The sequence below is a fragment of the Balaenoptera musculus genome, chromosome 18 (assembly GCF_009873245.2).
Source record: "Balaenoptera musculus isolate JJ_BM4_2016_0621 chromosome 18, mBalMus1.pri.v3, whole genome shotgun sequence".
In the NCBI taxonomy this organism is placed as follows: domain Eukaryota; kingdom Metazoa; phylum Chordata; class Mammalia; order Artiodactyla; family Balaenopteridae; genus Balaenoptera; species Balaenoptera musculus.
Genome location: NC_045802.1, coordinates 2,343,384 through 2,357,548, shown reverse-complemented (window position 1 = coordinate 2,357,548; position 14,165 = coordinate 2,343,384). Strand labels below are relative to the sequence as shown.

Genomic DNA, 14,165 nt, shown 5'->3' with positions numbered 1-14,165 from the left:
GGGGCTCAGTAGTTGTGGCTCGCGGGCTCTAGAGCGCAGGCTCAGTAGTTGTGGCGCACGAACTTAGTTGCTCTGCAGCATGTGGGATCCTCCCGGACCAGGGATTAAACCCGTGTCCCCTGCATTGGCAGGCGGATTCTTAACCACTGCACCACCAGGGAAGCCCCTGAGAGATATTTTAAAACAAGAAAATGCCACATACAACATCGTACCAAAGTTTTGAAAATACAGATGAAGTAGACTATTATCTAGAAAAATATACCTTACCAAAATTGTCTCAAATAAATTTGTTTTTTAAGAAACTTAAACCAATAACTTTTAAAAGAAATACGTTTGTATGTTGGTCCCTCCTGATCCCTCCTTCAAATGACAAGATGAGACATTTTTTAATAGATGACTTCTAACAAAACTTCAAGACAAACTATTCCAAGAACATAGCAAAATAAAATTATGCACCTTATTTTAAGGTGCATTAAATTATGCACCTATTATTTTAGGCCAATAATCTACATCTAGCTAGACAAGGAAAATAAAATAAAAATCCAGAGCAATGTTACTCATGAACACATTTTCAAAAATCTCACCAAAAAAAAAAAAAAAAGCAAATGTAGCAGTATTTAAAGAAAATAGAGCATGCGGAGGTGGAATTTGTCACAGGATGCAGTATTATTCTTTATCACTGCACTTGCTCATATTAGTAAGGTAAAGGAAAGAGACACATTGTGTTTGGCACATGAAATGCAGAAGAAGCCGTCAAAAGTTCAGTGCACATTCATGACAATAGCTCTTAGCAGACTAGATAGGAGGGTTTTTTTTAACTTTAAAAACATATCTGTTAAAAGTAGCATTTCATGGTAAAACTTTAGATGTATTCTTTTTAACATCTTTATTGGAGTATAATTGCTTTACAATGGTGTGTTAGTTTCTGCTTTATAAATTTATTTATTTATTTATTTTTGGCTGTGTTGGGTCTTCGTTTCTGTGCGAGGGCTTTCTCTAGTTGCGGCGAGCGGGGGCCACTCTTCATCGTGGTGCGCGGGCCTCTCACTATCACGGCCTCTCTTGTTGCGGAGCACAGGCTCCAGACGCGCAGGCTCAGTAGTTGTGGCTCACGGGCCCAGTTGCTCCACGGCATGTGGGATCTTCCCAGACCAGGGCTCGAACCCATGTCCCCTGCATTGGCAGGCGGATTCTCAACCACTGCGCCACCAGGGAAGCCCAGTTTCTGCTTTATAACAAAGTGAATCAGTTATATATATACATATATCCCCATATTTAGATGTATTCTTATTCAAGTTAGGGATTATCCCTACTATTTAACATTGCTCTAGAGGTTTTAACCAAAGCTAAAATATTTGAATTGGAAAGGGAGATTCAAAATATTTGGTATTTGAAAGTAGTAGAGAGTTTTTATAAGAACAATAAAAATAATACAGTAGAATAAGAGATATACTTTTAATTGTCAACAAAAACTATATGGTATCTGGGAATACATTTAATAAAAATTGTTTAAGACCTCTGTAGAAAAAACTAGGAAAAGTTATGGGACATAGGAACCCAGAATACATGGAGATATATTTCATTTTGCTAAATGGGAAAAGTAAATATTTTAAAGATGTCGACTGTACTCAATTTAATATACAGATTCAGTGAAATTCCAGTCAGATTACTAAAGGGCAGTTTTAAATGAGACTTGACCACTGAGCCTTAGTTCATATGAAAAATTAAGGAATATCCAAGATAATTATAAATAAGACAAAAGGAGGAAAAGGAGGGGTGAGTCACTTCTACAAAAGGCAAAAGACAGATTTTCATCAGATGGAGCTGGAGCCACTGGACATCCATAGGACAAAAAAAAAAGAAAAAATAGTGACCTAAACTTCACAGCTTAAACAAAACTTAAGTCAAAATCTGTCATTCTATTTAAGGCTTTTAGAGAAAAACAGGAGAAAATCTTGGAACGTATGGTTGGGCAAAGAGTTCTTAGACTTGCCGTGAAAAGCACAACGCATAAACAGAAAACTTGATGAATTGGACTCCATCAAAATTAAGAAGTTTTGCTTTGCACAACACATTAAGAGGATGAAAAGACAAGCTATACGCTGGTAGAAAAATTCTGCAAGCTAAATATTTGATAAATGACAAGTGTCTATAACATATAAAGAAATCTCAGAACAGAACAGTATACAAACAAACAATCCAATTAGAAAATAGTTAAAAGATATTAACAGGCATTTCAATGAAAGGGATTTACAGATAAATACAAATAAATACATGAAAAGATGTCCAACAATATTAGCTATTAGGGAAATGCAAATTAAAGCCGTGAAGAGCTATTTCTACTCACCTATTGATATGGCTAGAATAAAATAGTGACATCACCAAATGCTGATGAGGGTGCAGAGAAACTGGGTCCCTCAGGCACTGCTGGTGGGAATCTGGAAAACAGTTCGGTAGTTTCTTAAAAAGCTGAGCGTGTAACTGCCATATCTACTAGCTTTTGCTCTCCGGGGCGATTATCCCAGAGCAATGAAGACTTACGTTCACACAAAGACCTATACACGAATATTTATAGCAGTTTGATTCATAATAGCCCAAACCTGGAAGCAACCCAGATGCCCTTCAGTGGATGTGGGGCATCTATACCACAGAATATTACTCAGCATCAAATAGGAGGAAACCACTGAGGCCTGCAATGACCTGGTTAAATCTCCAGAGAACTATATTGAGGGGGAAAAAAGCAATCACAAAAATTTTCATATATATATGTACTATATAGCATATAGCATATGGTATATATGTACTTTAATGTACTAAATTGCACATATGCTATATAGTACATATATATTACATATATAACATATACATATTATATATGCAATATGTAATATTCTGTATATGTTATATATAATGTTTCCACATGATTTCATTTATATAATACTCTTGAAATGACAAAATTATAGAGAAGTACAAATTATTAGTGGCTGCCAGAGGATAAAATGGGGGGGGGGTCCTTGGGGTGATAGAATGTTCTGTATGTGGACTGCATCACATCCTGGTTGTATTATTGTACTGTAGTTTTGCCAGATGTTACCATTGGGGGAAACTGTGTACAAGGTATTCAATACCTGGGATCGCTTACAACTGCATGTGAATCTACATTTATCTCAAAACAAAAATTTTAATTAAAAAAAGAAGTCTAGTCCTTAAGGACTTGGAGCATAAAGCTTCTGGAACAGTCAGAGTCTGGAGCCATTGAGGTGTAGGTTGGCTTTCTCTGCCCGGAGGAGTTAAATATTTTCCTTAGAATTATTAGAACACCCACTAGCTGTTGAGGTATTCTGAAGAGGAGAGGGTGAACGTTGTACAGCTCGCTGGTGGGTTGGCACAAACATCTAGTTTCTAGGAAATCTGAAAATTCAGAGGGTGAGGGACATCAGCCAACATCAGTGCGGGGCCCCGGGTCCAGGAGCCGGAGCACCGGGTGACGATTGCTGCTCGAGATGCTGGGGCTGCCTTGCAGAGCTCCTGGAAGCTGCAGAGGGTGGTATCGAAAACCCGTCAATGCTTCTGTGGCGCCTTGCACCAGCATGGGGTCAGAGGTGCCTGAGAAACAGCCCGGAGACCTGCAGGGGCCTTGAAGGAGGAGGCCCAGCTGGGACCTGGGAGGTTTTGCTGCGGGGGACCAGCCGTCCCTGCAGAGACGAACATGACTGGATGGCCCAGCCGCCCGTGCCAGCACTGCCTGGCCCTCAGGTGATGGGCTTCCCTGGAAGTGATGGGAAGGAACTTCCTGCCCCTGGTGGGATTGGGGCATGCCGGGACATAGAAATTAAGTTCCATTATTAAAAAATGATTTTCCTATGTGGGTGTTTATGCACATTTAGTGCCTTCTGTAGATGAACAGGAGAAAAACATCTTCACCATGGCCCGAGCCTGAATTTGGCTGAATTTGGAGGCACGTAGAATGCTTTCCATTTCCTGGGTCAAAGCGAGGCAGTGTGTTTTGTCCTGGCTGTTGCTGTTGTTCTACGGCTCTTACTTTGGTTCCGGATTTCTCACAGACACACAGGTCCTCACGAGCCCAAAGAGGCTGCTCTGCACCACAGCTCAGAACACAGGGCAGAGGGGGCTCTTTTCACCACCTGATAATCTACCATAAATTCTCTGACCTGGGACGCTCTTGAGAAGAAACTGCTTTGGAGGAAAAGTCTAGAAGGATAGGAAGTCCCCCAGCGTGAGGGGCACTGCTGCTAAATTGGCCCAGGTGCTAAGGGGACACGGAAACCTTATCTTTGCTCTGCCTGAACATCAGCACATCCAGGAGACTCAGAAGCTAACAGGCCCGAGGGGGCTCCGCAGACCCTGAGGCGCACTGTTTCCTCATCGCATTCAGCCCCTGTGGCCTGGTTCGCAGCTGTGAACCCACATCTTAACTTGTGTTTGTTTTCATCATACTATAAGGCGAGGTTGGTGAGAATTCTCCACCACTGGAGGCCTGGGCCTCCACAAACAAGCAATTAAGGACAGGACTGTCCTTTGTCTGGCTTCCATTATCTCTCACACCTTCTTGATGGTTCTTTAAGGGTAAGACATATTTGACAGCTTTGTGGGAAAAAGCATGGTTGTCTGAGACCAAGACTTCTCAAAATCTAACGCACCTCCGACCTCCCCCAAGGGGAGACACCCACCCTCCCTCCAGCACGAGTCCCCCTTCACCACTGTGGAGCCTCTGGCGATGGATTTCTGAAGACTTTTCCTGATTTTCTCACAAGCCCTTGCTGTTCAGCTTAATATCCTGCTTGAATTCTTGTGTCAACTGCTAACAGAGAAATACATTTTAGTGTCATGGACCAGTGAACTCATTGTTAAATTCTGATTGAGGGAAAAGAAGATTTTGTGTTTTAGTTTCATTTTTCTGCAGAGCTTTCTCTTATTTGCAAATAGAGTGACTTTTTGAAAAATAAACCCCTAAACTAGAGATAAAGCTTAATGTAAGGTTAACTAAGACAAACAACCAGAAGAATGGATCCATTTAAAGTGACTTTAAGAGAAATCAGAAAGATTTTTTTTTTTAATACAGTTAGCTTTAAGAAATAATTTATAATTGGTATTGCAAGGGTTTTCTACTTCTGAAATGCAACCTGCTCCATTAATCCTGCATACGTCTATGTTTGATTGACTGTACCTCATCACTTCCAAGATGAGCAGTCATGGGATTGTGCTACCGTCAGCTTCTTTGGTCTTCCTTGGAGGAGGAGTAATTATGAAACATGGAAACCGCCTCTGCTGGATGGGATTCTTCTGAAGAAAGAGATGAAGAAGGAGCAGCTGTAACGAATGAAGTAGTAACTTAATGAGACAGTGTCTAACAACTGGTTTAGAACTGAACATTCTTGAGAGGAGCAGTAGCTCCAATCCCTGATAGGAATCCCCCAATTAGTAATTTAAACCGAGAGGCGCAGTTAATTACCGTATATTAGTAGAACAATGAGGTAATTCATCTTTAAATTCTGAACTTGCTTCCCTGCAATATTAGGGAAGAATGTGCCTTATCCCTTCCTTGTGTGTTTTTATAGGAACAAGTTATGACTGATCTTGAACAGAAAATCCACCTCCATCAGAAAACCAAGATTCCTTCTCTTGCTGAACATATCGGATTTCTGACAACTAATCCCTTCTTCAAGAGAGAAAATATTTTCATAATACAACCTGCAAGAAGTATTCAAAATGTATAAACTTGTTCATATAAACCAGAACAAAGTTATCTTTCATCAATGGTTGCGGCAGCACTATTACACATTTAAAATATATGTATCGTGCTTAGACCATATTTACCTGTCTAATTATATAGGTTGTAAACAACGTTTTTTTTATCCCAAATAAGTTTTCTATTTCTTTCTTTTTTAAAATTTTTATTGGAGTATAGTTGATTTACAATGTTGTGTTAGTTTCAGGTGTACAGCAAAGTGAATCAGTTATACATATACATATATCCACTCTTTTTTTTTTTTTTTTTAGATTCTTTTCCCATATGGCCATATAGGCCATTACAGAGTATTGAGTAGAGTTCCCTGTGCTATAGAGGGAACTTATTAGTTATCTATTTTATATATAGTAGTAGTAGTGTGTATATGTCAATCCCAATCTCCCAATTTATCCCTTCCCCCCTTATCCCCCGTAAACAATTTTTAAAATAGTAGTTTCCATGATTCAAGTTGTACACTTCATTTTATTCAAAGAGGGCAGAAGAATAAATTAATCTGAGGAATGAAAGACCCCTGGATTATCCAGTAATCCAGAGAAGCTGAGAAATTTCGACATGTCATTTCGGACTGAAAATGAATTTTTAATCCAAGTGAAGAGTGTTTCATTTCTAGGGAAATAAAAACGAAAATAGGGCACAGGTAAATCGGCTTATTTTGTCCAGATCTCATGATTGCCCTGGGACAGCTCAGTTTAATTATCACGTCATTTGTTTATTTGTTGCTCGGGTCCCGTAAACCTTCATTCACGAGGCACTTCCTGAACCCTTTGGGGCTCGGTTATGTGTGACGCACAGGACAGTAGCAGACTGAGAGCGGGCAGGACGGACAGAACAGACTGCTGAGTGCGTCTCTAGGGACAGCACAGGGAGGACTTTAGAAACAGGAAAGACCAGGGCTCACCAATTTAGAAGGTCGGGGAGGGAGGGCTCAGAGGAAATGGTGCTTGAGGACAAATGGGTGGGATTTTTGAAGCTGAAGCATTTATCAAGTTTCATGTGAAAGATGTGTCTTGGCGTAAATCTGAAGATCTTTATGTGAACAGAGTAGTTTAATGACTGACCAGCCCAAACCCCTTGACGGGGGGCTGGGCCACGTGCTGTTAGGGCTGTGCCCTCAACACCCAGCATCTGCTCAGACCCGGCTGCACACACGGCACCTGCTGCCAAAATGATTCAGACATGAACCAAAGCAATGCGCATCTCGGTGCTTCTGCAAAACATACCTGTTTAGATAACACATACTTGCAGTTACCAATAACATTTCTAACAATTGAATATGAGATGTTGATAAATAACCGTGATGGTGGCTATTCATGAGTGAAAAAACTCAATGTTTTGAAAAATCGTAGTTTTGAATTTTGCTTTGCATTTTGTTTGTGATTTACTAGATTTGTTTCAACTAAACATGTCTGCAGGCTGTTTTATATCTCTTCGAACGCAAGTTAGAATTTGATAGATCCAGTTTTATCACTAATTTTAGGCAAATATATATGTACTTACTTTCTAGAATTGCCTGAACGCCATTTTTAAGCCTAAAGTTCTTTTACGCCTTTATAGAATCCTTTTCACGAATGTGTTATTTATTTTTATCGTAATTCTTATCTTAACTCTTACCTTGCTAAGTAGAAACAATTCAAAATTTCTCCTATCCTGTGCAAAACAGTTCAATAGTTCCTCTTTTTATATTTTCTTTTTATATTTCCCCTTTTCCCTCCAGTATTACCATCTGCTTGTTTTCTCCCTGTTCCCAGTGGTACCCACAGTGAAGTTTCCATCCACATTCTCTGCTGATGTATGCGCGGCTGTGTTTATTTCTGGTGCTGCTGACTTTCCCCATGTGTCGGGGACTTGGACGGTTACACCGACTCTGGGTTCAGGTTTCCCGCTCACAACGTTTACTCACAACTACTTCAAACTTTTCTTAAGATGAGAGCTTAAATTACCAAATACAGATTCTTTCCCACTACAGATTGAAGAGTGGAAGAGAAGAAAGTGTAAAGGGAGAGAGAGCTACTGTGTTAAAACATGTCCAACTACTTTTTTTAAAATTAATTTTTATTGGAGTGTAGTTGATTTACAGTGTTGTGTTAGTTTCTGCTGTGCAGCAAAGTGAATCAGTTACACGTATACATAATATCCACTCTTTTTAAAATTCTGTTGTCATATAGGTCATTACAGAGTACTGAGTACAGTTCCCGGTGCTAAGCAGTAGGTTCTTATTAGTTATCTGTTTTATATATAGTAGTGTGTATATGTCAATCCCAATCTCCCAATTTATCCCTCCCCCCGCCTTTCCCCCTCAGTGGATGGACCTAGAGATTGTCATACTGAGTGAAATAAGTTAGACAGAGAAAGACAAATATCATATGATATCGCTTATATGTGGAATCTACAAAAATGGTACAAGTGAACCTATTTACAAAACAGAAATAGAGTCACAGATGTAGAAAACCAACTACTTTTAAAACCCGGTAGCAGGACAGCCTCGTGCAGACTTGGTGTCCCCCTGGCGGTGGTTCCTCCGGGCATTTTCCTAGCCTTGTGGCCTGGTTTACATTTGCACTGGCTTCTCTTGGAGCCCCTCGTGGATACTGAGGCTTTTGTGGATACTGAGGCTTTCGTGGATCCCTGCATTGCGAGTCTGGACGTTTCCTTGTAAGTCACAGAGTTTGCCTAAGTGACCGGGAGGACCTGGTCCTCTAGAGTCGATGTGTGATTGCAGCGAAGGTCCGGCCCGGGAGCTTCAGCAGGTGTATGACTCATCCTGCCCCTGATCATTGATGAAATTTGATCATGCGAGTAGACCTTTCTTCTCAAACCCAGCTGTTATTCGGCCTCCATCCTGAAGGGTGAGGATGGATCACCCTGGCAATTGCATCCTCCCTGGTGTAACTGCAGACGCTATTCTAATTCATAGGCACCTAATCCTCTTCAGATTTAACAGACATAACTGTTTCCATAGGTGTCACCTACACTTGGAGATACGGTCAATGAGGCTTGGTTGGCCACTGCTGGAACTTCCAGCCAGGCCTTTGTTGCAGACATTGGCTGTGGACGAACAGGGTTTCCCTATCACTCAGGTGACCCCGTGTTTTATAAGGAAAATAATTTCCTGAAGCACAAAAGCCAATGAAAATTATTTTTACTTTAGGAATTTTATCACGTCCTTATGAGAAGGAAACACTGCAGGTATGATCCCCACTTTACTGATCAAGGAAACTGAGGCCTATGCTTTAAGGAGATGACTCAGCTTGGTACAAAGAACAGCAACACAATTTGGGGCAATGGAGAGAGAGCTACGGGTCTGATATTTTATTTTGATTGAACTAGAGGTGTCAGACCACACAGTAAATCTCAGTTCCAGGTGCCAAATTAATAGAAGTGGATGCGTGGCACTGAATTTGCAAAATGAAAACAGGAAATTGACACAGAAAATGAAAGATCACATAACTTATAAACCCAATAAGGAGATGCGAGACGCAAGAGATAAATCACCAGGGTGGTCCAAGGGGCGGTGATGAATATGCATGGCCACCCTCTGACACGCACACTTTGCATTAGGTGTTGCTGGCCTTGCGGCAGGTTAGAAATATGGCTGGGAGTGGGGAGTGGAGGGGAGGCTACAGCAATGTTTTTAAAAATAAAGGAAAATGACCCCAAATGTGAAATATTGGAATTAGTAGTTTTCATCTTAGAGGATTTGTTTTCAGCCACAGCTCTCAACAAGTCAAAGGACAGAGGAGAGAGGAAGAGAGAGAGATTTTTCTCTTTTTTTGTCTCCGTGCTGTATATTTTTTATATCTATTTTCAGGGCAAAACGTCACACCCCAGATACAGCAAGGGCCAGGTATTATGGATAGAGTAGCATTTACACATACCCCACCTATTATGCAATTGAAGCTTCTCCTAACACAAGTTACTTACGAAATGGGATAAAATCTTAGGGTATTCAAGCAGATTTTCAAGTCTTGCTTTGCTCAACAAACATCAGTTTCAAAGTCTGCCATCTTCCTGGGGCAGATCCAGGATCCAGAGCCATGACCAGGACGCGGCCCCTGCCCTCACGGGTCCACCGCCTTGTGTGAGCGGCTGGCACCCGGGTAAAAGCACAGCCCCGCACGGAATCCCAGCCTGACTCCGTGCCAGGAACTGATGGAGTCAGGAGGACCTCCAGAGACGGCCGCGTCTGACCCAGTCCCCGTGGTGCTGGCTCCTGCCCTCGGGATGCTGGGGGACCCTGGCGCTCAGTCTCTGGCCATCTTCCCTTTTTGGCCATCTCCCCCTGCCCCCGAAGCTTGAGTGCTCCCAGGAACCATCACTTTCAATTCTACTGACAAGTGGAACTCGCGTCTCAGCCCTGCCATCACCCGTGGTCTGCAGACTCAGTCCCACCAGCTCACATTCCCTTCCAGGTGCGCGCAGGTCACAAACTGAGCACGTGCCAAACTGACTCTCGGTTTTTGTTCGTTTGTGTTTTACTCCCAGACTTGTTTCTCACTCTGTCTTCCCAAGTTCACACTGTTCGCACTGTGAAAACGCACTTGACTCTTGGAGCTGCGAGTGTTTTAAACTGGCTGCTTCTGACCACGCCCATCTCACCATCAGGACGTCCCTAGTTCGACTGCCTCTCTGCCTTTTGTGTAAAACACCTTAGTAGCCTCTTAAAGGCCTCCCCGCCCCTTAGATTCAGTTCTCTACCTGCTGATCTGAAGGACATTTTTGCCAAATGCAAATCAAGTTCCTCCATCCTGTGGCACACAGCCTCCGGAGGCTGCCCACACCGCAGGCCTGCGCCCGCATGCTTTCCTGTGGCCCACAAGGCAGAGGCGCACACCCCCCGGCCTCGTGTCCTATACTTGAGAGTTTGCAAAGCTCCGAAGATCTGTGTCCTCATGTGCGCCTTCTAGCAACTCTGAGTTGTGGGTGTTATTGTGATTTCACTATAGAAAGCTGAAAGAAATACTCAGAAAGTTGAGTGATTTTCCCCACATCCCATAACTGGTGAAATTTGGATATGATCTTTACAAAAAATCCTGGTTATTTAAACGTCTAGCCAGAGCTCTTTCTGTTGGATGCGACGCACACAGGGTACGGTGACGACAAAGGCTGTACGAACTCTTGACCTCAGAAAAGCGTGACAGGGAAAATACCGATTTAAACCTTGATAGGAAGATGACTTCCCACACCTGGAGACCAGGGTTTACTTCATACCCGCAGGGCACTGAGAGCTGGCCTTGCCCGCGTTCACCCCCAATGTTGTGATCTCGTGGAAGGGACTTAGGTGGTCTCTGTCTTCCCTAGGAATCAGCTGCAGCACCCACACTGCCATGGACTTTGGGAAGAGACAGGGCAGAAACTGCTGGCTGCAGGAATTTTTCTTTGCTTACAAGCGTCCTGCTGTCTCTGTGCGTACCTGTCAGTAACTTCTCTTCCACCCTGGTGTCATCGTCCGTACCAGGATCCGATCCACCTCACTGGAGGAATTTACCGAAGCAGCTGCCAGCCTGGACCTGCAGCGGGTTGGCCCAGGGTCTCCCACGTCCGTAAATTTCTAGAAAACAGAAGCAAGGAGAGGGCAAGCGAGTGCTATGCTTTAGTCCACAGCGGGTTTGCTTTTCGGCTCCTCGCGTGGGAGCCTCCATCCCGGAGCAAACTCTTCCCGCCCGGGCACCGGCCAGCCCCCCGGGGGTATGCGGGGCGTGCTGCAGACCCCCTGTGGCCCCGCGCGTGGCCAGGGGTCCAGGCTCTACCCTCTCACACCCTCAGCCCTAACGAGGGAAACTTCCGAGGCTGAGAGTCCATCTGCATCGTCTGTACACTTTGGGAGGCGCTTCCCCGGGGACCAGCTGGGGGCGGCCGGCGGAGGCCGCGTGCCTGCCTGGAGGTGACGCGCGCAGCGTCCTGAGGGGCCTCGCAGCTCCACGGGCCCCGGCCGCTCAGCTCACGTGTCTTATTCGCTGCAAGTCCTTACCCCGGAGTGAAACAAGTAGCCACTGGATGAAAACCACGATTTCATGGAACCCGCCTCCCCTTTGGGATGTGACCTTATAAACGAAATGAGAAAAGTTTATTTTGACTATGCTAAGAAAGAAGCCAATTTCTTTTAGTTTGCCCAAATTTCCAGGGATATGACACGTTATATGCTAATATGGGCACTTAATCCTTGTCTACAAAATGCCAAACACCTGGATGAGAGGAGAAATTCAGTTCAAAAACAGATATTTCCAAATAGCTGGATGTTTGAGCTTAAGTAAGTCAAATAGCCAACTTTTTTTTACTATCAACATGTTTTTCAGACTTATATTACATGCTTTGTACTTACTTGTTAGCTCTGACCATCAAAGCCTTTTTGAAAAATCTGAATAATGAAGATGTGGTTCTGAAACCCAGCAGGAGCGGCTTTGCATGAGGTGAGGTTGGCTTTAGAGGCTCCGGTCGGCTCCCGGGCTGGGAGGACAGAGTAGCCGGGGACGTGTGAGCGGCTTGTCACCAGCTTCACAAGCCTCCAACAGGTGCTGGATTACCCCTCCCGGTTCACTGGAACTCAGAAAGTGGCCTGAATTTATCTCATTTAATCAGCGAGGAAAAAGCATCTACAAAGACAGCCGAGTGGATGCCCAGAGGCTCAGGGGAACGAAAGGTTTTTGTTGTCCCAGAGGTGGCGTTATCCTCTGTCGCATGTATTAATTAATAGGGAGGGAAAAGGCAGCACTACAGTTGTCAAGAGGGGTTGTTATAAACAAGCCAGCCGCTGTGCCGAGTGCTTTACAGTGGACGGAAGTGCATGGTGCACGGTCTATGACTAACATTCATGGCGTGGTGTGTGATTACATCATAAAATTTTATTGTACGGTTATTAATATTTATATAAACTAAAACAGACATTTGACCTGACTTGTACACAGATTTGAAAAAGTAAAGAAACAAATCAGTTATTCTGATAGCGTTTGCTCAAGAAGCACAGATTTTATTGCCATCAAATAGAAAGTTGATTTTTTGTTTGCTCAACTGCGAATTTTATTCTTTGTCTGTTTTAGGAAATGGATCAAAGCATCCATGAGAGCCAATTGCTGGTGCACTTTTTAAATCTAATATGTTAAACGCTCCCGTTCGTTTAATTGGCTGGTGGGGCAAGAAAAATAATGTGATAAAACTTTTTCTCATTCCGTTCCTTTATTGTTTTACTCCTATCTGTACACTGTGAGCAACGTTATAGTGATAGGTAACATAGTTTTGTAAAAAAAAAAAAAATTTTTAAATTGTAGCTAAGCATCTCTAAGAAATATTATTTATATATGCTATGTACTTAAATGAGCGACCTGAATATTTGGTCTTTGGGATTTTACCGGCATCCTCGATGTCCTAGCGCTTTCTCCCATGGCGGGCTGGCTTTGGGGGCCAAGGCTGGTCATTCCCTGGCACGAGGGGGGTGGAGCGTGGGGCTGGCCAGCTGGGAGCCGCAGCCGTGGATTTTGGGCCAAAGAGGGAGACAGCTGAGCCCCTAGTGGCCTTCGGGTGTCCTCTTCCGTCCGGAAAGGAAAATCTATCCTGGCACCCATTCCGGCTTGACCTCGGGCAGCCGCCCCAGCCTCCGAAGCGCTGCCAGGCCCCGGGAACCCTCGCGGGAGCCCACACTGAGCCTGCGCCCCTCTTCACACGCACCGTTGGCTCTTATTTTCAAACCGCATCCCGCTGCTGAGATGCACGGGCCGCTGCCCCCAGGCCGGCAGGTGCGCCGCTGGACCGGTCAGGGTCAGGGTGGAGGGCTCCCGGGGCCGGCTGGCCCTGCCCCGGCGGAGAAGGTCGCTCGCTGATGCGAGTTCCTGGGGGTGCGGGAAGCCTCTCTCCTCCGGCGTGGGAAGACGTGCGGAGGCCCCCCAGACGGAAGCGGATCCCCGCGCCGCGTGCTGAGCCTCGCTTCCCAGTGTTAAGGGACATCGTCCGTTCCTGACTGTCTTCTTTCCCTTCACCACGTCTTAAGTTTCGGGAGAATCCCAGGAATCCACACTTGAGGTGGGGCTCGCCCGTTACATGCTACAGATTAGGAATTTTATCAGTTTCGCAAAAAGTGCCCTCAGGAAAATGAGGCATTAAAAAAAAATCTAAAGATGAAGTCAAGTTCGCAAAAGCATGCATGTGAAAAATGTACGGTTGGGCCTATTTTGTAAGACAAAATGCATTTCAACGTGAAATTCCCGGAGGAGGCGTGGTGTGAGAAACTTGGTGCATCGTGCATCTCCGGGGACCAATCAGAGTAAAGGAGAATTGTAAGGGAGAAAAAGACGAGTTAACTATAATGATAGAAAACGTCCGCTCAAAGAAGACGGTGCTCCTGGCAAACTGAAGGACCTTCCGTTTCGAAAGATTCCCTTCGTCCCCTGGAAGGCCAACAGTGTGG

General features: G+C 44.1%; 1 long non-coding RNA gene across 2 annotated transcripts; it reads right to left on the bottom strand.

Moving 5' to 3' along the window:
• Positions 1 to 2,352: 2,352 nt before the first annotated feature.
• LOC118884104 lies at positions 2,353 to 11,313 on the bottom strand. Of its 2 annotated transcripts, none has more exons than XR_005017186.1 (3): positions 11,181 to 11,313; positions 5,189 to 5,331; positions 2,353 to 2,438 (listed from the first exon to the last, which is right to left on the bottom strand). It is a non-coding gene; the product is annotated as an uncharacterized LOC118884104 (long non-coding RNA). The 2 variants fall into 2 exon arrangements; XR_005017187.1 differs by having other exon boundaries at positions 5,189 to 5,304.
• Positions 11,314 to 14,165: the final 2,852 nt, after the last annotated feature.